The 26,870-nt window shown below is 38.2% G+C and overlaps 1 pseudogene; it reads left to right on the top strand.

Annotated features, from left to right (window-relative positions):
- The first annotated feature begins 24,373 nt into the window (after positions 1-24,373).
- On the top strand, positions 24,374-25,456 carry LOC145092762 (protein MIZU-KUSSEI 1 pseudogene; annotated as a pseudogene).
- Positions 25,457-26,870: the final 1,414 nt, after the last annotated feature.

The raw sequence follows: 26,870 nt of genomic DNA, 5'->3' as shown, positions 1-26,870 counted from the left end.
TAAATCAGGAAATTCTAGCCCTAAAATATAAAATATGTAGCCTACACTCTAGCATGAAATTCTAATAAAATATCCCATAACACAAAAGTAAGGGTATTTTGGGAAATCACCGTTCAGGCTCTGGCTGATTGTACACACCGCTCCAACTCGTTTCCTCTTAGAACTCTTTCCCATTTTAGAAAATCATTTCTTTTGAAAAATTTTCTCAAATCCTCAGTTTGAGTCCAAACACACCCGAAGGTGCATCCGAATCCCTCAAACCAAGGCTCCGATACCAACTTGTAACAACGTAAAATTTTAAACCAAATTTTCAATTTAAAAACACCTTTATCTCAATAATAAAATCACAAAATGTCACAATGTCAAATCATCAAATCTCATATCCAAAAATTATGCGTGTATATATATATATATATATATATATATATATATATATAATCCAGGATCCTCCGAAAACATATCTTCAAAGCGAGTGTGTGTACAATCAAGCCGGTGCCTTCCCGTGATCCTGAGAAGAATCTGAAACACGTACCCATAACACGGTAAGCACGAAGCTTAGTGAGTTCCCCAAAATACCACACACACCACATTAGTCACTCGAGGCTAACTCAATACGACCCTCTGATCAATGTATTCCAGTAGAGACCCTCCGGTCCCACAACTCGGGTGGACCCTCCGGCCATAACTCAATAAGTTCATAGCAATAAACATAAACCACAAAGACAAAATTTAGGGTATCACAATACACAGATAAGCACATAAGACATCGCAATCACACAAAGATACCACTCATGGTAAGTATAGTGAGAAGACTCACCTCGCAAGAAATCGGCTAATCTCGAACTCAAATCACCGGTCTATCCTCCGCCTAACACACATGACAATTATCCCTAATTAATCATGGATCTCAATAAGCTAAACTAAACCTTCTACAAAGTTATAGAAGGGTAAAAGACCATTTTACCCCTCAATGGCCTTAATAGTCCACAAATTGACCAAACCCTAAAAGTCAACCAAAAGTCAACGACAGAGAGTACGCTGTGCATACCAGCTTACTATGTCGGGCGTACTCTGCCATCATGCATGCATTGGAGATGCTCAACCACTACACTACACGTACTGGGATTACGCCCATCGTACATCCCAGTTTCACTCTTCTCACTCACTTGGTCATAATCAGTTAAGACCTTGGCTCATATCATAGATCTGGACTCCCTAATAGCTCTTATTCCATAAAGTTAGTGACTTTAAGCCTTTGCATGGCTGGAATGGTCACAAGCACACAAAACACTCACTCTCTTATCTCAAAAAGCCCATATCTTATTCATGGGTTGATTCCAACGTCCAAGATTGCATTTTTATGACACGACACCACTAAATACTCTTAAAAAGGGTTGATCACAGTCTCTGGAGTTCAATATCACATAAAGTCTCCAACTTTTGGGACAAAACCCTAAAATACTCTACAAAAATGCACAAATCAAAAGAGTGAGAAAGCTTTAATCTTTATACCTCAAAATGAAGCTCTACACTCAGATAAACTTAGATCAAAAGCCTGGAATCCCGCTCCTTCTTCTTCAAGGCTCCTTCTTCACTCCAAAGAAACATAAGAATACTCCCAAGGCTCTCAAATGCACTCACAAGAACTAAGAAAGAAAACTAAGGTTTAGGAGGGTTAGTGTTTCAGAATGGAGGGCATGAATGAGGCCATCATAACCTTTATATAGGGGACTCACCCTAAATTAGGCTTTTCACTCTGGCCCTAGTATGCCCATCGTACCCTCTGGTACGCCCAGCATACCCTTTGGTATGCCCAGCGTACAAGGTGGCTTCCAAGTCAAATACAAGCATATGAGTACACTGAGCGTACACTCGCATACGCCTCACGTACTCATTTGCCATCTTTTCTCATAAAGGACTAAAATGGACAAGTATTCAAAAGACCAAGGGTTACAAGGTATACCTGGGCTTGGGATGTAACATGAGATTACGCACAGTATCACTTACCAGACTCATGTGATCTTCGGCATGGTCAAGGAGGACATTTTGGAGATTCTTGATGAGAGGCGGAGTGCATTCCGCACTGAGATAGTGTCCATGATAGAGGTGCGTACGTGGATGATTTGGGAGTTAGGAGCTTATGAAGCTCTAGATTTTCATGGGGTGAGGGACCCCATTTCTAGCAGCAGATGGTTAGCAGATGTCGCCAACACTTTTTGTACCAGTCGTTGCCCGAGAGGGATAAGGTCCGACTTTATCCCTACATCCTGAAAGAAAAGGCATGTGATTGATTGGTAGAGGTTGGTAGTGAGTGATGAAGCGGTTGATGTAATGTCACGGGATGACTTTTCAATTGGATTCTGGGTGAAGTTGCCCCGGCAAGTGAGATGTGATAGTTGGCGCAAGAGTTGTTGGATCTCCGCCAGACGGAGACTGAGGCAGAGATCACTTCCAAGTCTCGAGAGAGAGCTTATTTGGTACTGCAGTATGTAGCAGATGAGGAAATGGAGAAGGTAAGGTATCATGACATACTACAGAATGTTAGCAGGGAAATCATGAGTTTCACGGGGTGCGAGACCCTGAATGATATGACTTTTAGTGCCCGAGAACGGGATATTGACTTGGATAAAAATGGAAAGAGGAAACCAGATCAGTTACTTATATTAAAGGGTCTCGGAAGGAGAACCAAGATTTCGGATCAGCTTTTGAGAGGCCAGCAGGGCCAGATTCAGTGTAGCACGTGCGGGAAACTGCATGGTGGATCCTTTCGTTTTAAGGATTTGAGTAAGTGTAACTCTGGGTTTATCCTATGTTTATGTTTGAATTATATTTTATAGAGATGTCATATGCCAATTGCATACCGAGAATTATTAGCGGATATAGAAAGGTCATTTTCCTAATTGTGGGATTGGGAGTGTACAGCGTCATCTTGGTTTATGGTCGAGATCAAATCAGGGGTGTTCTATGGAAGGTCTGCAGTCAAGGATCCGCAAGATGGTTATCCAGCATCCATAGGATTCGATGGTCTTAGTAACCATTATTCATTGGCTAGTAATGGAGCGTTAGCTGCTAAGAACTGGTTGTCATCGGATAGATCGTTGGAAAGTGAGAACGATTGGGAATTTTCCAATTTTCATGTATTGTGAAGAATTATTCGAATATAAGTGGGGTAGAATCATCCAGGGATTCAGAAGCAAGAGCAGTTTTGAAACTGGGTTAAGTTCCGCATCCTTGTCAGAAAGGAAGACAACCCAAGCGGCTATATGGATTGAGGATAGTGTGAGTTGGAAGTTCAAAAACTTGCCAATAATGAGATCACATTCTAGGAATGTTTGATAGCAGGCCTTAGGGAATTAGGTTGGGAATTCCAGTCAGGACATGAGTTCAGTTTGGGATGTTAGGTCGTGTGTATGCTCGACGTTGGATGTGTTCGGATTAGTAACTAACGATTGAGATAGTGTGGAAAGTGTTGTATGACTGCGGGGTAGGCGTAGCATTCACTAGCAGCCATATAATGTGGAAAGTGTTGTAAGTCTGCGGGTGTAGTCATAGCAATCACAAGGTTAGCAGATAGTGCTAGAAGCGTTGTAAGTCTGTGGGTGTAGCCGTAGCACTCACGAGGTTGGAAGATAATGCTAAAGTGTTGTAAGTCTGCGGGTGTAGCATAAGTCTACGGGTGTAGCCGCAACATTCACTAGGTTAGTAAATAGCATGAGAGTGTGTTGGATCATAGAGTGAACAGTGGTACCCCTAGTCCTGGTGCAACTGCAAGGGCATGGCAAATCCACAGATTGATTTACGGAATTACCAACATGAATTAGACCTATTTGAGCCAGTGATAAGACCGTAGGAACATAACTGGAGTTATGGGATCAAGGAAGCGATGGACCATTTAAGGTCGTTTGTGATATACGGCTACCCTTGGTCATGTAACAATCACTTTTAGCATTGGATTTGGTGACGTCAGGACTCAATATATGAACTCGATAAGCTAGATCAGAACGTCGTTAGAGCCATGGTGGCAAGATAACTAGTGGCAACTATTGACACGCGAGGATTTCGTTTGGAAGTCGGAAAGGGCAACTATGTGAGAGTCTTTTGGCTTCGCAACTAGGCCAGAACCCGGTATTTCAGCTGACTGGAAAACAAATTTAGACCAGGGAGGTCTTAGTGGATTTTGAAAGGCAGCCAGGATGCATCATACTGTTTCAGGCAGTTCAGTGTTCGGGCAGTTTCAGTGTCATGGGCGGTATTAGTGATGTAAGTTTGCAAGTATGAATGGGTAACATATTGCTTGGGTTATGCTAAACCACTCACAACGGGATTATCTAAGCCTTGGCCAAGTATAAGTGATCTGCAAGGACAATTGGGTCTATAATTATGTTTTCTAATGGGAACCTCGAGTTATTAAAAGTTGAGTAGTCAGTTGAGAGATAACTGGACTGGATTCAACAATAATGATTCTATATGGGCGGTCTGTCAGGGAGTCAGACCATCTCAAGAATCCAGATTTTAGATTGAGTAAAGGCGGTCATGTTGCAAGGAATTCGTTTATCTTCGAGTTCTAGAATCCTGTGAGGGATGATTTAGATTGCCTTAGGAAGGCTAGAGTTAAACTCGGGATTGTGGCCATGTCGTTCAAGTTATCGGGCGTGTAAGGGATGGTAGGAAATGATTTCGAGGAAGAAATAAAATTAAAGTGGGGGATAGTTGTAACATCCCGTTTATTAAATAAATAAATACATAAAATTGATGAATGAATAGTAGCCCTAATATCCATAATATTTAGCAGGGTGTTGGTTTTGGGGAGCCGAATGTTATAATTTGGATTATTCGGGGTCAAATTGTAATTTCAAGATTTATTTTGTAAAGAATTTTAGAAGACAGCGGGTGTTTGGTAAGTATTGGACTTATCATGAAAGGATTTAAAAACTGAGGGCTTTTAGGTAAATTTCAGACTTTATTTGAAAGGAATTTAAGAAGGCAGGGTATAAATGGTAAATTATGGACTTTGTTTGAAGAGATTGTGAATGGGAGGGACTGGTTCTGCCATTTTCATTATAAGTTTTCATAGAGACGAGATTTAAAACCTGATACCCAACATACCCGTCGGATGGACGCACCCCATGTAACCCTAATCCTAAGTAATAGCTCCCGCTGCCACCTTATGTCTCCCACCACCGGCCGCCACCCTCCTTCTTCAACATCCGGTCCCGCTACCATGTCATTTCCGATCAGAAAATGACAACAAGGACCACAGGACTCCGCTATCCTTACTATTCCTTTCGTTTCTGTAGCTGGTAGCCGTTGCTGCCACCACCGTCGCTTGTAAACTCCAGCCGCCTCCTTACCAGTTGAAGCCGGAGTAGACCACCAGCCATTGCCGCGGTGCTTCTCACGAGGGCAAGGCCGATGAAATGCAATGTTGTGGCTGGGTGCTATCATTCTTGGACGCGCTTCCTCCGTCCTTTCTGCCTAGCCGTTGCTGATGTCACCGCTGCAGCTATTTCCGTCACCATCCTCCTCCAAGACCGTTGTGTGGTTGCATGGTGGGTATTTTTTCCTGTGTGTATGTGTGTTCCTGTATCCCTTAGTAGTTGTGGTTGGCCGTAGATCGAGAAAAATCACCATGGCTGCCAGCCATGGTGGCTACCGCCACTTTTCCTTTTCTGCCACCTTATACCACCACCAACCAGCACAAGGGTGGTTGTGCATGAGTGTATGTGTGTGCTATATTGGGTGTGTGTGTGTGTGATTTGGGATATTGATGTATAATGTATCATTTTGGCAAAAAACCCAAAGAAAACCCACCACCTCCACAATAAGGTGGTGGTTGCCACCCCTTGTCGCCACCAGTCACCGTGTTCAGCGGCGGTGTACATTTAAATGATTAGAGTGATATTTTTTGGATGTTTGATCAACTTTTAGTTTAGAATCATAACCACCACCGTTAGCCGCCATTGACCGCCACTAACTTCATTAATGATTAATTAATCTAAAAACTTAACAAATGGATTAACTAGAATATGATTGGGTTGGAAACCCTAATTAGGGTTTAGAAAACCTAGTTTGGCTTGGGCCTTGATTTGGGCCTTTCTTTTGGGCTTTGGTGATTGGGCTACTGATGGGCCATCCAAGAACAGGCATATGGACTAGAATATTGGATGAGCTTTAGGGTAAGGCCCATGTGAGGGGTTTGGGCCCAATTTGGAAAATTAGGCCATAGATGGGCGATATTTGGGCCTTGATAATTATGAGATATTGGACCATCAGAATGCCAAGCATTGGACCAAGAATAAATGGTTGGGCCTTAAGGTAAGACCATGTAGGGGTTTGGGCCCAATTTGGATATTTGGGCCATATGTTGGGATTTGGTTCATAGTTTGACTTTTGGGATTTTGGATTGGGCCTTGAGCTTGAATCAAGCTAAGATGGGAGTAAAGTAGTCTTTTACCCCAAGCATGGACTTATGGTTATGTGTTGGTACCCAATTATTAATTGGGTGTTATTTTGATGTTGATAGTTCGAGAATCTATCATCTAGTAGCTAGGGTTTTGTCCGCAGGACTCCAGCAGTGTGAAGTGAGTATTCTCCTATAGGAATGGATCTAAGGCACCAAGGTCGGCCTGTTTATGTGTGTTAGCGTATGTCGTACATCAGTCCGATGTTGGGGTTAGCTCGATGTAGATTATATGTTTCCGGACTTCGGTCCGATGCTGATGCAACCCAGAGGAATGTTTGTATGCTTGATGTCTTCATGATTCTTACATGTGTGTTATGTGTTCTGGACTTCGGTTCGATGCCAGCACAAGCCCGAGGAATATTTAGCTTATTTGTTATGTGTTATGTGTTCCGGACTTTGATCTGATGTCGGGTCAAGCCCGAGGAATGTTTATTTGTTTATATTATTTGTTTATGATATATGTTTGTTAATATGTTATATGTATACCAGACTTCGGTTCGATGTCCGGCGACGCCCGATGCCGGATGCGTCCGATGTTGGGTGGGGCGCGATGTAGCGGGCAAGGCCCAATGTATGTTATTATGTGATTATGTGTATGGTATGTGGTAGTTTAGGGAGACTCACTAAGCTTCGTGCTTACAGTTTTCAGTTTTGGTTTCGGGTACTTTCGGTAGCAAGGGGAAGAGCTCGGGATGATTGCAGTGTACACAACATTTGTTTAGCCTGGGATGTTTATACTCTCATATATTTTGGCAGATGTTATGATATTTTGAGCTAATTATGATTTTTATTTGATGTATGATGATTATGATTTTCTTAATAATTAAAAACAAAATTTTTTGGACTGTATTTTAGGATGTTACAGTTGGATAGAACTTCCTAATTTCGATGACGCCTTATGATATAGGGAATTGCTTGCTATATGTTACTTGATTGTGAAATTGTTGTGTGTATGTTGATTAGTTTTATATGGTCGGGATTAAGTAGCCTTAGAATGATCAACTTAACCCTACTTCATGTTCCTTGTTTGGTTGTGGACTTAGAGCAGAGTCAATTATTCGACAGTCTGTCTGACCATGTATTGTGTACGACAAGCATGCACAAAAGCAACCAATTAAGAGAGAGTGAGGGTAATCCTAGGATGAGTACCTAGAGATTTAGTTGTAGCCAGTAGAATTTTGTATCAGTTAGCATGCCTAGGAGTGGTCTAGTGTAGTGCCTTAGGACATTGGGATAAATTCTGATTCGACTGCGGATATGTGTGGAAGGTAGTATGGACACGTACTACTGAAAGCAAAAGATCCATATGAGATTCAGGAGGAACCTCGAGGTAAATAAGGAACTAATAGAAGGGTATCTTGGTGTGTTAAGCACTGTGTTTAATGTCTGACCTTTGCATAGTGTATTTTTCAGTATGGCGGCTATTGAAGATTCGGGATCAGAAGCTGCTGGTACTGGGGGAGTAGGTTTGAGTGAGGAGGAGATCTACTTGATCGTTGCTACCAATGTGGCCGAGGTGATCAAGTAGGTGATTCTAGAGTTGTTTGGGTTAGTGAAGACCGCTTTGATTGAGGAGTTTGACTAGCACTATGTCGACGTCACGCGGGTAGTTGTTGTGGTAGCCACAACAGTTGTTTCCATTTCAAGATCTCAGGGAGACGGGGTGATGCAGTATCGAGGGTTTAGTTATACGAAGCCTCCATAGTTCAGAGGCAATAGGGACCCGATCATCGCTTCAAGACGGATTTCTGAAGTGGAGGGATTTTTCTTCAAAATCAAGTCTTCATCTCCCGAGGCCCAAAAGGTGAAATTTTCACTAAATATTCTTCGTTAAGGTGCGAAGGATTGGTGGGAGTTTTTGAACCAAGGATTTTCGCAGGCAGAGCGAATTGTAGTGACTTGGGAGCAGTTTTTGGATATGTTCCGAGTGAAGTATGTTCCTCTTATGGGGCGGGAGCGACTAGCACAGGAGTACTTGTCGCTCAAGTAGACGGCTGAGTCGGTGATGGAGATCACCAAGATGTTCACATAGAGGGCTCTTTTCCGCCCTAAGCATGCCATTTTAGAGCAAGTGAAGATGTCACGATACCTGAGTATGCTCAAGACAGACATTCGAGCATTTTTATCTACTCAGCAATACCAGACCTTGACCGAGATGCAGTCAAGCGCCAGGAGGGAGATTGAGTTGGAGATTCAGCAGAAGGGGGAAGTGTAACAATTGAGAATTTTACATCAATAATCGTTACTAGGAGTTAGGATCGACTCATAATAACAAAAAAAAATTCTCATATTTAAGAATAATATGGAAAGTTTAGACGAAAATAAAGTAATCAAAAAGTTAAAATGGTTAGTGTATTTAAAAAATAAACGACCTAATGATCCCAAAAATATAAATGGCTAAAAAATCTAACTCAGATTTGAAGAGTTATGATTTTATGACGAATAGAAACCAACCACGTTAATACCGCTATTGACATAAAAAATAGCAAAAAGATAACGGTTGAGTTTCGGCTAACACTACAAAAAGAAAATTTGTAGTAAAGCATGAGATAAGAACTTGGGAAGGAAGGAGGGAAAAATGGAAGTCTTGTGAAGGAGATACGATTTTTATAAAATATAAAAATGTGGGTTAAACATGAAAGCTAAAATTAGAAGATGCAACCTAAAGGATAGTTGTAGTTCTAAGAAAGAGCTACACAAATATATAAAGAGGGTAAGAAACAAAGTTCATATGAAGAAGTATGAATTTTTAAAACGGATTTAAGGGTGCGCGTCAATATGCACGTCATGCCCATTGCGCACATCTGACCACCAGACTCGTCGGAGATTTGGATACGTAGACCACCAGAAGGGTGACACGTGGCAAGATTTGCACGAGCCATGATGCAAGTGCACGCCGTGCACGAGAGTGCCCGACACGCACAATCACTATAAATAAAGGTGCTTGCTTCTTGGTTTTTCATCTCAAACCAACCTTCAAACTCTCTTTCTATACTTCAATACCCTCTTGAGGGCAAGAATCTCTGGTTGCAAAGGTTCTGGCACTTCTCGATATGCTATTAGAGTGAGTTCACGACCCTTGTTTTATTGTTTTAAAATGTTTTCATGGGGGATACATGATTAATAAATGATTTTATAAAAATATTTATTTTATAAATATTAATACATCTTATAATAAGCTAAATGCCTTAGGATAGTATAATTATAGATACTATGCCTAGATTTAAGCTATGATGTGTGTATAAAAGATATGATGCCCAATAATCAAGGAGTAGGTATTACCTAGATGTTATAATGGTCAAATCCCTAGGAAACCTTAAGTACCTAGGAGTTATGCTAGATAAGATTTAGGATATGCACTGTATTTTGTTGTTACGCTGCCCAAATGAATCATTAGATGATTCAAAATTAAGATGATTCATAAGAAAAAAAAATCCAGAATAAAACATTTTCATGATTCATTTTTAGGTAAATCAATAATAAAATTCACTTTTATGACAATTTTAGTGAATATCAACAAAATCATCGTAAAAATGAATCATCGAAATGTTTTTCGGGATTTTTTTTGTGAATCATGTTATTATTGATTCATCTAATGATTCATTTGTTTTGTTCGCCAAAAAAATAAGCCGAAAAAAAAATTCTTACCTTCCTACCAAAAAAAATTTCTTACTGGATCTATATATATATATATATATATATATATATATATATATATATATATATATATATATATATATATATATGGGTAATTATGATAAAGATCAAAAACTAAAAGATAAAAGATAAAAGCCTATGGTTAATGGGTTACTGAGTTGGTTATTCATCCAAAATCCTTGATTAAATTCGGCAAATCCCCAATACCTATAATCGTTAATCTTGCGAAAGATAGAAAGTTATGTATATCTATACGAGGCCATGACAACCTCACCTGCGATTGCTAGCTACAATCCCGGCATGATACCTTCAATATAAGTTACTATTCGATGCACTATGAAGCGTCATGATTAGGGGTACATTTACGGTCGTAGCGTCGATTATAGGGGCTCAGGTTAATACATTAAAAATCGCCTTAGAGCTTAGATTACCATTAGGGACGCTTGGTATGGTATTTAAAATATGTTAGGATTGTTATAAATCCATAAAAGATAGTAAATTAGGGTTAACAAAAGATAATCCTAATTAAAATACGTTAGGATCGTTAGATATCCTAAAAAGATAGTCATTTAAGATTTATAAAAGATGCACTAAAAAGATAGAAGGCTAGGTAAACAAATAAGAAAGCTTTTCATAAAATAAAATTATGCTTAAAGGAATTCAAAAATAAAAACTCAAGAACTCACCAACATTATGTTGACTTTCAAAATGCATATATTCTCTGGTTAATAGGATTGACGCTCTTTATACCGTCACACAACTCAGTGTTTTTGCCAAAGGCCGGGCAGGGGGTGTGATTGAGATGGTATCATAACATAGGTTAAGATATAGTGATTTAGTATTTCCTTAGGAATAGCGACGTAGTATTTCTTTAGAAATTACGACAATAGCTTAGGTCAAATACACTAATTGGGTTTGTTATCAAACCTATAACTAAGAATTTTATACCATAAAATTTTTTACTGATAGATTATGTATTGGAAAGGTGACTAGACTGGAACTGTCGCATTAGGTTGTTCGATTTCAAAACAACTATATGCCAAAATGGTCCTGCCCACCGACTTTTCCTACCTAACCAATCCGTACACTGTCTAGAAGCATAAAAAAAATAAACCACCAATCACAAATAAACATATACAGAAATGCAACAAATAAAGATAAATATCCTGGAAATTCAGTGTGTAAAAGTTGAGTCACCCCTAATTATAGTCTGATTAACTATGTTTAATCTTGACAGAACCAAAACATCATCTGAAATAGGATAGACAAATGAAACATAAAATCTGTAAATATATAAATATAATCCCAAACCAAATAAAATATGTTAGAATACATCATAAAGTATCAAAATACAAAATAAAACCCACAAATCTATTCCTCACTACCCTCCGAATCTGTCTCGGTCTCCTTGTCGTCGTCATCTTCATCATCGTCGTCATCGTCATTTGTGTCTCTAGGATGCATGCCTGAAGGATCGGGACAATCCTAACCAATGTTGTGTGGCTGAGAAGGGGGGGTGGTACAACGGGATCCACATTAGGAAAGGGCAGATTGTCCATCCTTAGATGATGCCAAACGGGTCAAGTCCGTTGACCCAGGTTCAGGATCATCTTAGGGGAGGTGTTTCGAGTGTGGCAGGTGCGAGGAGTTTCATAATGGAAGATGTCGATCATTTATATGTCGCAGGTATAGCGATGAGGTTCATTTTGGTAGGGATTACAGGCGGAGTTTATGGACTTGTTTCCATTGTGGCCAAGGGGTCACACCAAAGCTCGGTTTCCCTTTCTTGTTTTAGGTGAGGTGTTGGACCCTACATCCTAGCTTGGCAATTACCCGACGGTCATTATTGGACGATCGAAATCTTGGAGACCGAGGTTTTAGTTATCAGTTCTTCTATTTGGCAATTATTGTAATGTTGGTATTCATCTGTAATTCCAGTTTGTGTTTCAAAGTTCAGCTGTAAACTTGGATGATCAGTTGAATGAAATTGTAAAATCCCAAAAATCATGACCAAAAATTTCATTTTTAATTATTAAATAAACCATAGTTATTAAAATCATTCCATCCAAAAACATAAATCATAGTATCATATCAGAGTATAATATCAAAACATCAGAGTGAACATCCTAGGCTAAACATTGTGGTTTGTGCAATGCAGTCATCTCGAGCTCTTTCATTTGCTACTGAAAGTACCTGAAATAAAAACTAAAAACTGTAAGCACGAAGCTTAGTGAATTCGCTCCAAACTACCACATATCATCCACATAATCATCCTATTAGGAGATACGGGCCCCACCGACACTCAAGGAGATATGAGCCCCACCAACACTCGGCTAACTAGGAGATACATGCCTCGCCCACACTCCACTAACTATGAGATACGGGCCTCACCCACACTCAACTATTTATGAGATACGAGCCTCGCCTACACTCAACTAATAATGAGATATGGGCCTCGCCCACACTCAGCTAATAATGAGATACAGGCCTCGCCCACACTCATCTAATAATGAGATACGAGCCTTGCCCAAACTCAACTAACTAAGCACACATACAAGTATCACACAGACAACAAGTATAACAAAATCTACCAATCCATTCCATATTCATACTCAAACAATGCTAAGATACGGGCCCTGCCCACACTTACCTACTAATCAACACACATAACGTATAGGGGTCGACATTGGTGCCTTCTACCCATTCAATTCAAGAGGAAAGGCAACTCAAATGTCAGATGATAGCTGAAACGTCTCTGCCCAGAAACAACTCTACTCACTCCCTGAACCAAAACAACCCCTTAGATACCATCCATACTCATAACCCTTAAGGGTCAAATCCGATCAACTCAAGTCAAAGTCAATGCTCCAAGTTGACTCAACTCGTTGAGTTTACCCTTCAACTCGCCGAGTTCCCATGAATCACAATATCATGAAATCGTGATCCAACTCGTCGAGTTTTCCTCCAAATCGCTGAGTTCCTTCTTCTCAATATAAATGAAACTTTCCCAGTACAACTTGTCGAGTTCCCTTGTGGACTCGTCGAGTTCCTTCAACAAAATCGGGAACATTCAAAACCAACTCGTCGAGTTTATCACTTTGTCAACCCTTCTTATTGCATTAAGTCCTTATTCTTCAAATCCAAGTCTCATATTCCAGATCTAGAATGGAAATGCCTCTAGAAGGGTAAAGCTTCCAACTTTACCCCTCGATACCCTTCCTAATGAGATTAATCTCAAACCCTAACCCAAAAAGGCCAAATTCTTCATCCAAAGACCACCAAAACTACAAGATAGACCATGAGGTTATAGATCTCGAATCTAGGGACTAAATAACCACGAAAAGTCTTAAACTTTACCCACATGCATGGCCCTCGAAGCTTCAAAAGACCAAAATGATGGTTTAAAGGTTGCATGGGGCTTCCATGGCCATAAAGTTGGCACCATTATGCCATGAAAACTCCTTAAGGCCCTAGATCTAAAGTGTTCTCCACTTGGGATGTCTAAATCCCAAGAATCATATCATTTGGATCAAAATAAGCAAGGAACTTCGAAAATGGAGATCTAAATGACCACAAGGCAAGGTTTAAGCTTTATACCAGCAAAGTGTCATGGTTGAAGCAAGGGTTCTGGATCTACAAACTCCTTCTTGTGTCTCTAAGCTCTTCCTTCTTCCAATAGCTTCAAATACACACCAAAACACTTAAAAATAGCTCACAGACACTCAAACGATTTAGGGTTTTGGACTTGGAGGCGGGAAATGAGGCCAACATGAAAGGTTTAAGACGTTTAAATAGGGTGTAAACCCCAGAAATTAGGGTTTCATCCCTGTCAGCCTACTCATCGAGTTGAGGCCTCCTAACTCGTCGAATAGGTTACTTAAATTACGCAGACCTTATGATCTCTACTCGATGAGTTTGGGGCTCCCAAATCATGGAGTTGCTCTATAAAATGGAATAAATTTAAGTTAAATATGTACCATGAACCAGGTGTTATAGAAATTATCTTATTTAGCTATGTTAATTTTGATTTCTTGTTGTGGATGGATTAGTTATCTTTTTCCATGGTTGTATGTGTATTAAAATCTGCAATATTATATGGGTTTTGATTTTCTAGTGTATCTGGATATCAGTGGTTGGGATCAAGTGATAGAGTTCAGGTTAGTCTAGGTATTGAAGGATTGTGCATTTTCCATATTCTAGCATATTTCAAGTGGGGGAGAGTGGAACCTCGAAGCATGAAGACCTTATGCTAAGGTTTGGTTCTCATTCGGATTTCTCAAAGTTCAAGACTTTCGCGCTGCTGAATCTTTTGATTTCACGCTAATATGTTCATCACTTGTTGGATTTCCCTTTGACTCGTATTAGTTTTAGTTGTGATAACATCTGTGGGGTGTGCTTGTGCTTTAGACTTTAGGGTGTTAGGAGCCTAGTTTGAGGGATGTAATGAGGGATTCCTTAGCTGTTCTTGTTTTATTGGGGCTTGGAGGTCTGAATTACGGCCTGGAGACCTAGTAGGATAAGTTAAGTCTTGTTGAGCCTGAGCGATATTGTTGGTTAGTGGATCGGGGGTAGGCCAGAGTGTTGTTGTTGATTAGTGGATCTGGGGTAGGCCTGAGTGCTATTGTTAGTTAGTGGACCGGGGGTAAGCCCGAGTTTTGTTGTTAGTTAATGGATCAAAGGTAAGCATAAGTGTTGCAGTGGATAGCTAAGTTGAGCTGTCGGAGCCAAGAAGGATTGTAGACTAGTTTAGTATGTGACGAGTTAGTTTTCGTTGTGGTAGTGCATTTATGTGTGGGATTAGCTTGATAGAGTTTGGCCAAGAAGATTTTGTGTCGATCAAATCTATGGATTTTTGGTCAGATTATAGGATTTACAGGTTCCGAGTAAGGAAGTGGGGTGCCTTCCATCATGATTTAAGGAAGTTGTGTGAAGACAGTTTCTATAGACCACATGGTATCACCAAATTTCTGGGATGGAAGAATTTTCGAGAAGTAGGAGCAAGACTCTATTTTGAGGATGAAATCTAATTTAGTGGGGGAGAATTATAACATCTTGTTTCCTGTCATTTATTGTTTCAGGGTCGTGAGCTGATAGTCGACTGTGTAAAACATTTGGCCTTAAGGAAGTAATGTTTAGTCATTGTGGAAGGAGGTAATGATGGTTAAGAGATTTAACCCTTGAACTGTATATATTGGGCTGAAGGGTAGAAAGGGAAATTCATAGGTCGGGTTCTTGCATGAAATATGGATTTTTGTTCAAGAAGTATTTAGTCCAAGATATTTTGATAATATCTTGGGGCTCTTCAATACCTTTCCGTGGATATAAAGATCATCGAAAATGGAGTTGGAACGATGAAGTTAAGACCGTTAGAAGTTAGGAAGGTTTTGGGTTTAGTCCAATATGTTGGGCGTATAGGGTGTACGTTGGGCATACTAGGCATAACTAATCGCAGAAGTTCAACCTCGTATGTTGGGTGTACTAGGAGTACCCTGGGCGTACACGATTAGAACCCAAACCCTAATTTCGGGGTTTTGAACCCTATTTAAGCTCCTTAACTTCCCCAAACCCTTTCTATTCTCAGTCTCCATCTCTCCAACGTCCTCCCTTGAAACCCTAATCCTAGTTTGAGCCTTGTGAGCAAAAGAAGGTGTTTTTAAGTGCTTTGGAATGTTCTTGGTGCATCTTGATGAAAAAGGAGTTTATTGGGGAAGTGTTGGTTGCATTGGAGCTTGTAGATCCAGACCTTTTTCACCTTGATCTTTCTTCTGGAGGAATAAAGCTTGAATCTTGATGATGTATTTGTTAGATCTTTCTAGTTTTGGGTGTTATGAGCTTTTAGTCACTTTAGTGCATAAAATTTGATATTGAAGGTTTATGACCTTGTTATGGATAAAGTTGGAAACTTTATCCATCTAAACATCATATTGATTCAAATATGAAGGTTAGAGACTTGGACTTATTGGATTAAGTTGAGAAAGATGCATGTTTGGTCCCTTTGAGACTTAAAGACTAGATCTTGGTTTTTTGGACCATCCTAATGGATAAGGTTGGAAACTTTATCCATTATGGAGCTATTAGGAACCATAGCAATGTGATATTGGTGCTTTTATCCCTTTCATTCAAGAGTTGTGATGTCCTAATGCATTAATAAGTTAGGGTTTTAGCTTTTGGACCTTTTCTAACCATGAAAAGTCATAAAGGTGGAAACTTTATGACTTAAGTCAATGTTTTGAGTCTAGATCTAAGCTTTGGACAAAATACCTTAAGGGATAAAGGGCTTAATGAAGGAGTGAAATGAAGTCGCGTACGTTAGGTACGTCAGGGGTACTCAACAGCCTTGGACTTGACTTTCATTAACTTCCGTTGACCATTGACTTTTTGACCAAGTTGGACTTTAGGTCAAACTTGAGGATTTTGGGCTATTAATTAAGATTCAATCTAGTTATGGTGTTAGCGGATTCGTGGGTGCAAGCAGTACAAAAAAGGGATTGTATCGCAATGTTTTAGAGTTCTTCGATTCAGGTGAGTTTTCCTCACTGTACTTGTGGGTTGAAGGCACCAATACCGGCCCACTAGGTTATGTATCCTGATATATAGGATGTTGTTATGTTGTGATGATCTGTTAGATCTGAGTCCTGGTATATGGAATGTTGTTGTGCTATAGTATTCTACTAGATCTGTGTATATATCCTTATATGTTAGGATGCTATAGTAGTGGTATGTTGGTTAGAGTGCTAGTAGACTGATTATCATCTAATGGAGTGCCCTAGGGGCTATATGTAGTCATGTAGGATAGCATAAGAGATCTTTATCTAGGATTTTTTGCATGTTCCTTGTTTGGTTGTGGCTTTAGAGTATAATCATTTGTTTGGGTGGCTATCTCGCATCTGGTTAGTTATGGTTATGCACTTCATGGAAGTTAGTTGGTAGCGAGACAGTGTGCTGTGAGAGGACTAGTAGGTGTTAGTGAGATGTATGAAAGATTTTTACATGTATTATGTGCCTAGTTGATGCTTGATTGTTTATATGTTGACATATGGTGGTAGTGAGTTGAGGCGGTTCTGCTCTGTACGAAAGCCAACAAACCTGGGAGCAAGCCAGACTTATGTTGTGGGCTCGGGAGCAAGCCAGACATAAGTTGTGGGCTCGAGAGGCAAACCAGACTTATAATGTGGGCTCGAGAATATGCCAGACAAGAGTTGTGGGCCAGTAGACAAGCCAGACTCATGCTGAGGACTTAGGGGTAATCCAGTCTGTTAGCTATGGACCCAGTATGTATGCTTTTATATGTTTGTGTGGTGGTATTTTGGAGGAACTCACTAAACTTTGTACTTACCCAGTTGTTTATGTCTTTTTTTTCTTCAGGTTTTATCAGTGATCGTAGGAAGACGAATGCAAGACTGTACACACTCATCATTAGCATTTCGCATTTCTTATATATATTACTCCAATTTTCAATAAATGTATTTTAGAATAATCGATTTTCTTAATAATAGATTTATAATTTGGAAGTTTTATCTTAATAAAAAAGATAATTTTTGGTTATGAAAATAGACGTTACTATATATATATATATATATATATATATATATATATATATATATATATATATATATATATATATATGTATATGTATATGTATATGTATATGTATATGTATATGTATGTATGTATGTTGGGCAACAAATTGCTAGAATTATGGACCCTTTCCATCAAAGAAACAATTGCCGGAAGCGATGTTAAAAAAGTTGGTGTGGATCGTGATAGAGAGGTGGATGCTAGCGGGAATGGCAGACGTGTTTTCGAGCCATAAAAAGTATGGTTTTGATTGCATGATAACATGATTTACAGTAATGGGTTGGAGATCGATCAATAACGTATGGTTGACAAGTAGGATAATAAAACTCACCACAAAAAATACTAAAGACAATGAGAAACACGACGTCAAGCCCTAGCAAGTATGGCTTGGTAACATGATTAATTGTGAAAATATATGATAGGGTTTTGTGTTGTAACGATTGTTTTAAATAATATACTAAATATACAATATTTACGTAAGGGACCCTAGATCACATAATATGAAAATAACATAATTTTTTTTTTAAATGAGTTCTATATGCACTTAGTCATCTACTATTCTACTCTAAATTATATGTATTCCGTTTACAGTGACGTTTGAACCTTTAATATTTTGTTGAAATACCTATTAACAACTCTTCTTATAACTAGGCAAAAAGCCAAATTAAAAAAATTAAAAAATAATAAATAAAAGAAAAAAAAACATTAAAGAAATGAAAAGAAAAAAAAAATCAAGAGTTCTCTAAATAAATTTTTTATAACCTTTTTGATACCTGAACTCAAACCATAGATTTTGCTTGTTGCTAACATAATATTTCTTAGAAATACAATTTCAATCAATAAAAATATTTTTAAAATTAATTAGTTTGTCTGTATGTTAAAATAAAATATCTTTTTAACTAAAAGAATATCAAAATTTATACAACTTTAAATTTTCAACTATAGAAAAAAGAGAACACCCTTTTTGTGGCCAAAATTTGTTGGCTCTAAGTTATTAATCATGAATATACACCAACTTTTTGACATTTTACTCTCTTCTTTTCTGCAAAACTTTGACATTCTTGTTCTCCTTTGAGTTTATAATGTTTAATTATACACTCATAATCATCACACTTTAAGATGAGATGTCCTTGCACAAACACAAATACCAATGTCGAATATAAAATCATCTTATTCCCATTACATGGAGTTGCGAGAAATAAAACCCATTATCAAATTCGTTAATTATTATTATTATTATTATTATTATTATTATTATTATTATTATTATTATTTGTAATGTTTTAATTTCTTATTTAATTTGTAATATATCAAATATATTCATCCGTTTTTGTGTTTCCAAAACCTTATTTTGTAAAGTATAACTACTGAATATAAAAAATAAGATGATTGTATGCAAAAACGAGGAACATCCTTTCAGAGAAGAACCCTAAACGGAGCAACATACTTTGGCTGTTAGCGTGCATGAAATTGGAAAAAAACAAAAAACAAACGTGTTGGTGTGGCCTGTGGGAACTGGGAAGTGGTCTTGGTGGCCGGTATTGTTTGGTGTTGGCGTTACCTGCTCGTGTAAACTTTTTCCAATGCAAGTCAGCAAGTAGTCAGTCAAGCATTCCTTTCATCTCTTTCTCTCTCCAAGGGAAAAGATGGATCACAAAACTTTGTCTCCATAGATTCTCTCTCTATATATCTGTTAGAGTAAATTAAAGTTTTAGTCCTTGTATTTTACACCTACCTGCATTTGTAGACTAAATTTTGAATTTTTAACAGAGCTCATCCCCGTGATTTCTAAAAGTTGAACCAATGGTCCTTGGGAGGTTAAATCTAGCAACTTGGTTGTTATATATCTTTTTATATGACCATTTTCATCACAACTAGGAAATTAGGGTTAAGATTTCTATCTTGTGCACAATAATTTTCTTGTGTAATCTTGTAACCCTACATTTGATATAAATCAAACTTCAATGCTATAGAAGTTTATACATCCAAAAATTATGATTTAAGTCGAAACTTCCTCGTGAAAGCTCAAAACCTAACCCAATAAGCTATGTCCACTCAACTTTGGACCTTAGTCCAAGCCTTCTCGGCCCAAACACCTATTGGGCCAAGACTCACCTATTGGGCCCTAATGGGCTGATAACCTCTCAAGTTTATCCTATTGGGCCTAAAACCTTATTTTTAGTATCAATAGGCCGTAATTCACTATTGGGCTTTCTAATACGCCGAAAGGCTTTCTAATACGCCGAAAATTCTTATTTGACATAGTTTTAGGCCGTAAGACCCTTATTGGGCCTTATAGGGCCGTGGAGAATTATTTTTAAAGCTTAATGGGCTGAATACCTCTATTAAGAAATATTTTGGGCCAAAACCCCTCTAATGGGCCCTTTTCGGCTGAAAGTGTTCACTTAGAGTCTTATTAGACCAAAGACCATTCTTTGGGCCCTAATGGGCCAAAACTCTCTATTGGGATCTCACTCTAAATCAAAAATCCTTATTGGACACAACCCATTTCTTTTGGACCTATTATTGGGCCGAAACCATTTTAGGCTCAATCCAAGCCCAAAAACTTATGCCAACTAAAAATGCTATTGGGCTTAGGACGTTCTCGGTTGCCTTCAAGCCCAAAAATCCCTTTTTCCTCCTTCTCCTTTGGGCCGATCGGTTAGCCCATATATATAACAAAAAAAAGGGAAAAGGAAGGTGGTTAATATGAGTGTCACCTCGTTTTTGCATGGCAAATAACCATGCAATTACTTTCCATGTAACTAGGAACCTCACATCACTAGCCAAAAGTCAAACCCTATCACTCCCTCACCCTTCTGCCCTCATCGACCGTACCCCCTTATTCCCCCTCCATTTTCACTTTCAAGTCTACTCTCTTATCTCATTCTCTCTCAAACTCAAGAAAACTCTTCCACTTTACTTCTTTAAAATTTGTGAGGTGTATGTGTGGTTTCAAAGAAGACTTCTTGAAGCTTACAAACTCGGTAAGTTTTTGATAAACTCTATAGTTTTATTCCAAAGATACAGTAAAAATCCTTCCTCACACAACTTCACTTTCGTGATTATGCTCTTAGAACACCAAAACTTCACAAATCTCTTCAATGAAGCAAGCTAGGGCCGAAAACCTCCTTCCTTTTCCTCTTCAAAACCGAAAAGCCCCACGGTGAGCTTTATACCCTTATTTTCGAGTTTTCTTTATTTTGGGGGAGGATACAAGTCAAGGCCTTGTGTAAAATCTTTGTATACTTGCTTGCATGTGTATGTTTGTGAGTTATATGTGTTGAAATGTTGTGATCTCATGCTAAAGGTCCATAAACTCGAGATTTTGTGCAAGCCTCAAGTTGTTGGAAAAACAAAAGTTATATTGTGTAGTTTGTTGTTATGCTTAAAAGGTTATCTTTGATATGTGATAAAATCACCAAAAAGTCAAAGAAAATGTTAACTCAAAATTTTGTCATGAAAACTTGAATAATGAAAAATCTGGGAAGTTACACTAAAAATGGTAATATTTTTGATAAATAAAATTGTTATTACTAAAGCTTATAAAAATGGGTCATTTATAAATATTTAGTAAAAATGGGCCTCTTATGGCAATTTGGGTGACATTGGGCCTTATGCAACAATTTTATTTTTATTGACAATTTTAGTAAAATTGGGTCTTTGTTGAGAATTTTAGTGAAAATGGACCTTATATGACATTTTAATAAAAATTATTGTGTATTTTAGTTGTGTTTAGTCTTTCCCGGTTAGAAATCATATAGGAATTTTTTAGAAATGGATTTATTTGATTGGTTCATCAATAGTGTTCGGCCACAATCCCTTTTTGACTCTGGACCATGGATTCTACTATTATTAGTGAGCAATACAACAATGGAATATTTCTAGCATAAAGATAATGGACATGATTAACATAGATATAGTAAGTTTCGCTTGGGCTACTTTAATGGTAGTCTTTACATTTTCCCTTTCACTCGTAGTATGGGGAAGAAGTGGACTTTAGAAGGACTACTAATTTATTGACAATTTTAGTAAAATAGGGTCTTTATTGACCATTTTGGTGAAAATGGGCCTTATATGACAATTTTAGTAAAAGTGGGCATTTTATGACAATTTCAGTAAAAATGCGTTATTTTTTACAACAATGGTAAAAACGTGTCATTTTGACACTTACGGTAAAAATGGTTATATTTTTATCACTTCTGATTTGTAGTCGAAAATATACACTGGTAATATTATTTATAACATTAAATAATGAAATTCAATATTTGCGTAAATTCCGTTAAGGCTCTTGTGAGACGCTCATTCACTCGTACCTACCTAGCATACATCGTAAGTCATGTAGTTATAACCATAGTCTCTTGGAGGGAGAGTGAGATATTGTGTATAGATCTATATGGGGTTGACACCCCCATTCCTGAGTTGTTCGCTACAGCTAGACACACCAGTGTAGGGTGACAATTATCTTTAGAAACTAACGCCTGAAGAACGTGAAGACAGGGGCTCTCGTCACATCAGTATGGTTGTAATGACTCACATAGAGAATAACATTATCATTTTAAAATTTACGCAAGACATACACTCTACACTTTTTACGAAGTACAAAACTACGTGTCACATACTTTACACTAATATCATTACTTTGGTCTTAGAGTTTTAAGACCACAATATTTCATATAACAGAAAATACATAATTTTCGGGAAACACTCTCTATGAAATTTTCAAACAAAGTAAACCAAGTATAAACCTGTAAATACACAGGATTTTAAACAAGACTCTCAAACTATATTTTTTACAGAAAATATTGGATTTTCTGGAGTCTACAAACTATTACAAAGTTTTTCTTACAAACATGCTTATGAACTCACCAACATTTTATATGTTAACACTTTTCAAAACGACTTGTATTCTCAGGGACTGAATAAGCAGGTTGGCAGCTAATGAATTTAGAAAATTGATGCATTTTTGAATTATCATACATTATGTTGTTTTGAGTGTAATTTTTGTAAACAACCACAAAGATGTAAACTATGCATGTTGATATCCTTAATGTATGATTGTGATTGTTATGTTTGATTCATATTCAATTATTATGACATTACAAGATGAAGTCACCCGCCCCCGGACGTTTCCGCCATCCTAGTTCGGGGGTGTGACAATTTTTCCCTTTCAAGTTTTATTTTTTTATTATCATTTTTATGTGTTTATTATTATAAAATACTAAAGACACATAATCCCCAACCTCTCTCTCTCTCTCTCTCTCTCTCTCTCTCTCTTTCTCTCTCTCTATCTCGCTCGCTCTCTCGCTCGCTCTCTCTCTCTCTCTCTCTCTTAGTTATTGGCTATGAAAACCCATCATTATCGATATTCCATTTTTGTCGGAGACAAATTTGTGTTCATACCATAGTCACCACCCACTACCATCACAGGTAGCTAACCAACCATATCCCCACCAATCATCTCACCACTGTCATCATCATCATCACCACCATCGCATCACAAAACCACCACTAATCGCTACAACACATCTTTTTAGTTCTCGTCATCCTATTTTCCACATCATAAAGCATTCATATTTATCACCTATAAGATACAGACAATCAACAATTATGTCATCTACAAAGCATACAATCATATATTTATCACCTTCGAAACACATATAATCACAAATTCTTTATCACACGTTAACTGAATTTGTTCTATATAACGATTTTCTATTTTCAGGATTAATTTGGCTCTAAAATATTAGTGTCATTCGTCCAAAGAAATAGTAAGGAGATGGCGACTTATCTAAATCCCAAACCAAGACACACAAGAAACACGCAATCACTAATTCTTTCATTTATTTTATTATCTTGATTGTTTCATCCTTGTCTACTAGTCACATCTCATCTTTAAATTTATCCCCAATCAACAAGGAGTGAGAGAATTGGGTTGGGCTGGAGAACGCATGAGGGAGGAAATATATGGAAGGAATAAGATGGACGTCATTGATAGGGTTGAGTAGGTAAGGTGAAGGAGGAGGTGTGAGCCATTGAGAGGGTGGGGGAAGCAAAGGGTAGAGAGTGGGAGAATGATGAGAGTTAAGTACGAAGAGGCCAATGCGACAAGGAAAAAAGAGGAATAAGCAGATGCAACGTGGCTGGAGGAAAGAGCTTAGAAGCGAATGATGTGGTTGTTGCCAAAGTTGCAAGCAGAAAAGAGAGAGGTGTAGGTTCGAGGGAGGCATTGGAGTTTATGATGTTCGAAGCTATAAGAGGCGTGAGAGACAAAGAAAGAGGGCACCAATGTCGAAGATACCGAAAACGAAATTATGGGTACGGAAATGAAAAAATGTTCTAGATAGGGCTAATAGCCTTTTAGGGGTTTTCTTTAAGCTTTTACAATAATAGTCTCTGTATTTTTTAATAATGTCAATAAAATAGATAAAATAAAAAATGGTATAATTTTCATTTTATCAACATTTAACATAGCATATTAGAAGGTAATACTTTGAAGGACCACAAGTGTAATTTTTTAGACCAAAGCGATAAAAGATAAAGGCTAGACTAAGACTGAACATAAGTATAAACGATAGGTACCAAAACAGCAATTTACTCTATCTATTATTTTGTATCAATTTGTACAATCAAGTATTACAATAGTAGGTGGGGACTGGTCACCTTCTTTTGTCAGTATTTTCACCCTTTTGAATCACATACTCCTTTCCCAAAGACCCCTTAAAGAAGCGAAAAAACCACAAGCTTTTTTCACAGCCTTCCAAGCTTTAATCTTTTCATCGATACCCCATTTGTTGTTTAGCTTTTGTTTCTTAAGATGAGGTCAATCATGGCTGCAAAAACACCTCAAGATACTTCCTTTTCCTTCTCACGAAGATACTTCCACTGGAAAAAGAAAGTGGAAGACGATGACGATGAAGGAGAAACCCTCAACTTCAGATCATCATCACTTGGATGTGTCGTGACTGAGGAGGATCGGAATCTTGACGACGACCTCAGCCTCCCTGTACCCCAGGCTGCACCCCGGAGGAAGAAACGTGGACTCATGTCTGTTTCTAAGCTCCGATCAGCTCTTACTTTTGGTAAAACCAAGTTATCTTCTGGTTCTGGTCTAGGCAAGGGTACTAGAGTTGTCGGGACTCTATTTGGGTACAGACGTGGTCACGTCCACATTGCGTTTCAAGAGGATCCGAAGCTAGGCCCGGCTTTCCTGGTCGAGCTAGCCACCCCAACTAGCTTCCTGGTTCGAGAAATGGCTTCGGGGTTGGTTCGTATTGCGTTGGAGTGCGATAAGAAGAGTCTGAAGAAGAGTTTTAAGCTGCTAGAAGAGCCACTGTGGAGGACATACTGCAATGGCAAGAAATGCGGTTATGCTATGAGACGTGATTGTGGACCTGATGAATGGAAGGTTTTTAATTCTGTGGGACCGATTACGATGGGCGCCGGAGTACTGCCGGAGGGAGGCGGCGGTAGTGGTGGTGGTGGTGGTGAAGGGGAATTGATGTACATGAGAGCAAGGTTTGAGAGGATTGTGGGGTCGAAAGATTCTGAAGCTTTTTACATGATGAATCCAGATAGCAATGGAGGACCAGAACTTAGTATTTATCTTATCAGAGTTTGAGATTTGGGTTGGATTACTTGTTTAGATTTCAATCAATGTTAAGTACTTAAGTCTTGGGATTTCAGATCATCAACTTTCTTTCATGTGGTTTTTTGCTCTCTTCTCTCAATGAAAACTGGGGTTTTCTCTTTTACAAATACCTAGAAATATATGATATACACTTCAAATTATATAATAAAATAATTATTTTGGATGTATGTTAAAGAGGTTATGTTCTATGATTAAAAAGGATTGGTGATATATTTACCAAGAGAAGTTATAATGTTCTCATTAGTTTATATAATATAAATGATTTCTTCTTAATTTTCATATCAACTTTCTATTAAAATTTTAAAATTTTGATTACAAATTGAAACATGATCGAAGGAATTTTGAATTTCATGAAAACATATTAATAACTTATAATCTTCGTTTGGCGTTACGTATTAACAACTAAAGGTTGATTTCGGTTGCTTTCGTTCAACCAATTTTTTAAATTGGTTGATAATTCTAATTCCAAGCAAACCTGTTTAATTAAATTGTAGATAAAATTTCACAAATTATCCTTTATGATTTTAAAATTGCATGCAAAAACGTCTTATAAAATTTTGTTTTGTATAAATGGTCTCTTTTGACCAAAGTTGGCATGTTAATGGTCTTATATATAACGTTTGATAGAGATAGGGATGGGAATTTTAACTGAAAATGTCTAATTGAAACCAAAACCAGTTGGAACTGGTTAATGGTATTCGATTCTGTAACATCCCAACTCTCAGGTATATATATATATATATATATATATATATATATATATATATATATATATATATATATATATATATATGTATATATATATATGAGTTGATTGAGCAACTCGACGAGTTGGATGCCCCAACTCGTCGAGTAGAGACGGATTTGGCCGCATGGGTTATACGACCAACTCGATGAGTCGGTCTGGAAGGTAGTATTGGGCCTATACTACTTAAAACACTAGATCTATATGCGACCCAAGTAAGAATCTTAGGATGTTAAGGAGAGTGTAGGGATGGGTAATCGAGTGAGTATGTGTGTTGAGCTAGTCTCTGATGATTTTGTGTTTGTGTTTCAGAGACACTATGGTGATTACCCGCAACAACCTCGAGGGCAGTGGTGCTAGTGATGAGAAGATCCGCATGATCATTTATGAGGAGGTGGTCGCAACTATCCGAGAGGCCACACCAGAGATGTTTGGGTCTATTAAGACCACGTTGATTGAGACATTCGATGAGCGATACGCTGATGTTATGGAGGTTGGTGTTGTTGCAGCCACCGCGGCCATAGTTGCAGCTACACCACATGGAGGTGACTTGTTGTTGTTTCGTGAGTTCAGAAACACGAAGCCACCGGTGTTTGATGGGACACAACATCCGATAGCTGCCATGAGATGGATCTCCGACATTGATGGGTGTTTTATACGTGTTCATGTCCAGAGCATCTGAGAGTCCGGTTGGCACTGAATTAGCTTCGCTTGGGAGCGAAGGACTGGTGGAAGTTCGTGACGACTGATTTTACCCATGCAGAGCATGCTGCAGT

The sequence above is a fragment of the Lactuca serriola genome, chromosome 3 (genome assembly GCF_051521515.1).
Source record: "Lactuca serriola cultivar US96UC23 chromosome 3, Lser_US96UC23_V15, whole genome shotgun sequence".
Taxonomy (NCBI): Eukaryota; Viridiplantae; Streptophyta; class Magnoliopsida; order Asterales; family Asteraceae; genus Lactuca; species Lactuca serriola.
Note: the sequence above shows the minus strand (reverse complement) of the source record. Positions and strands in the feature narration are given on the sequence as shown.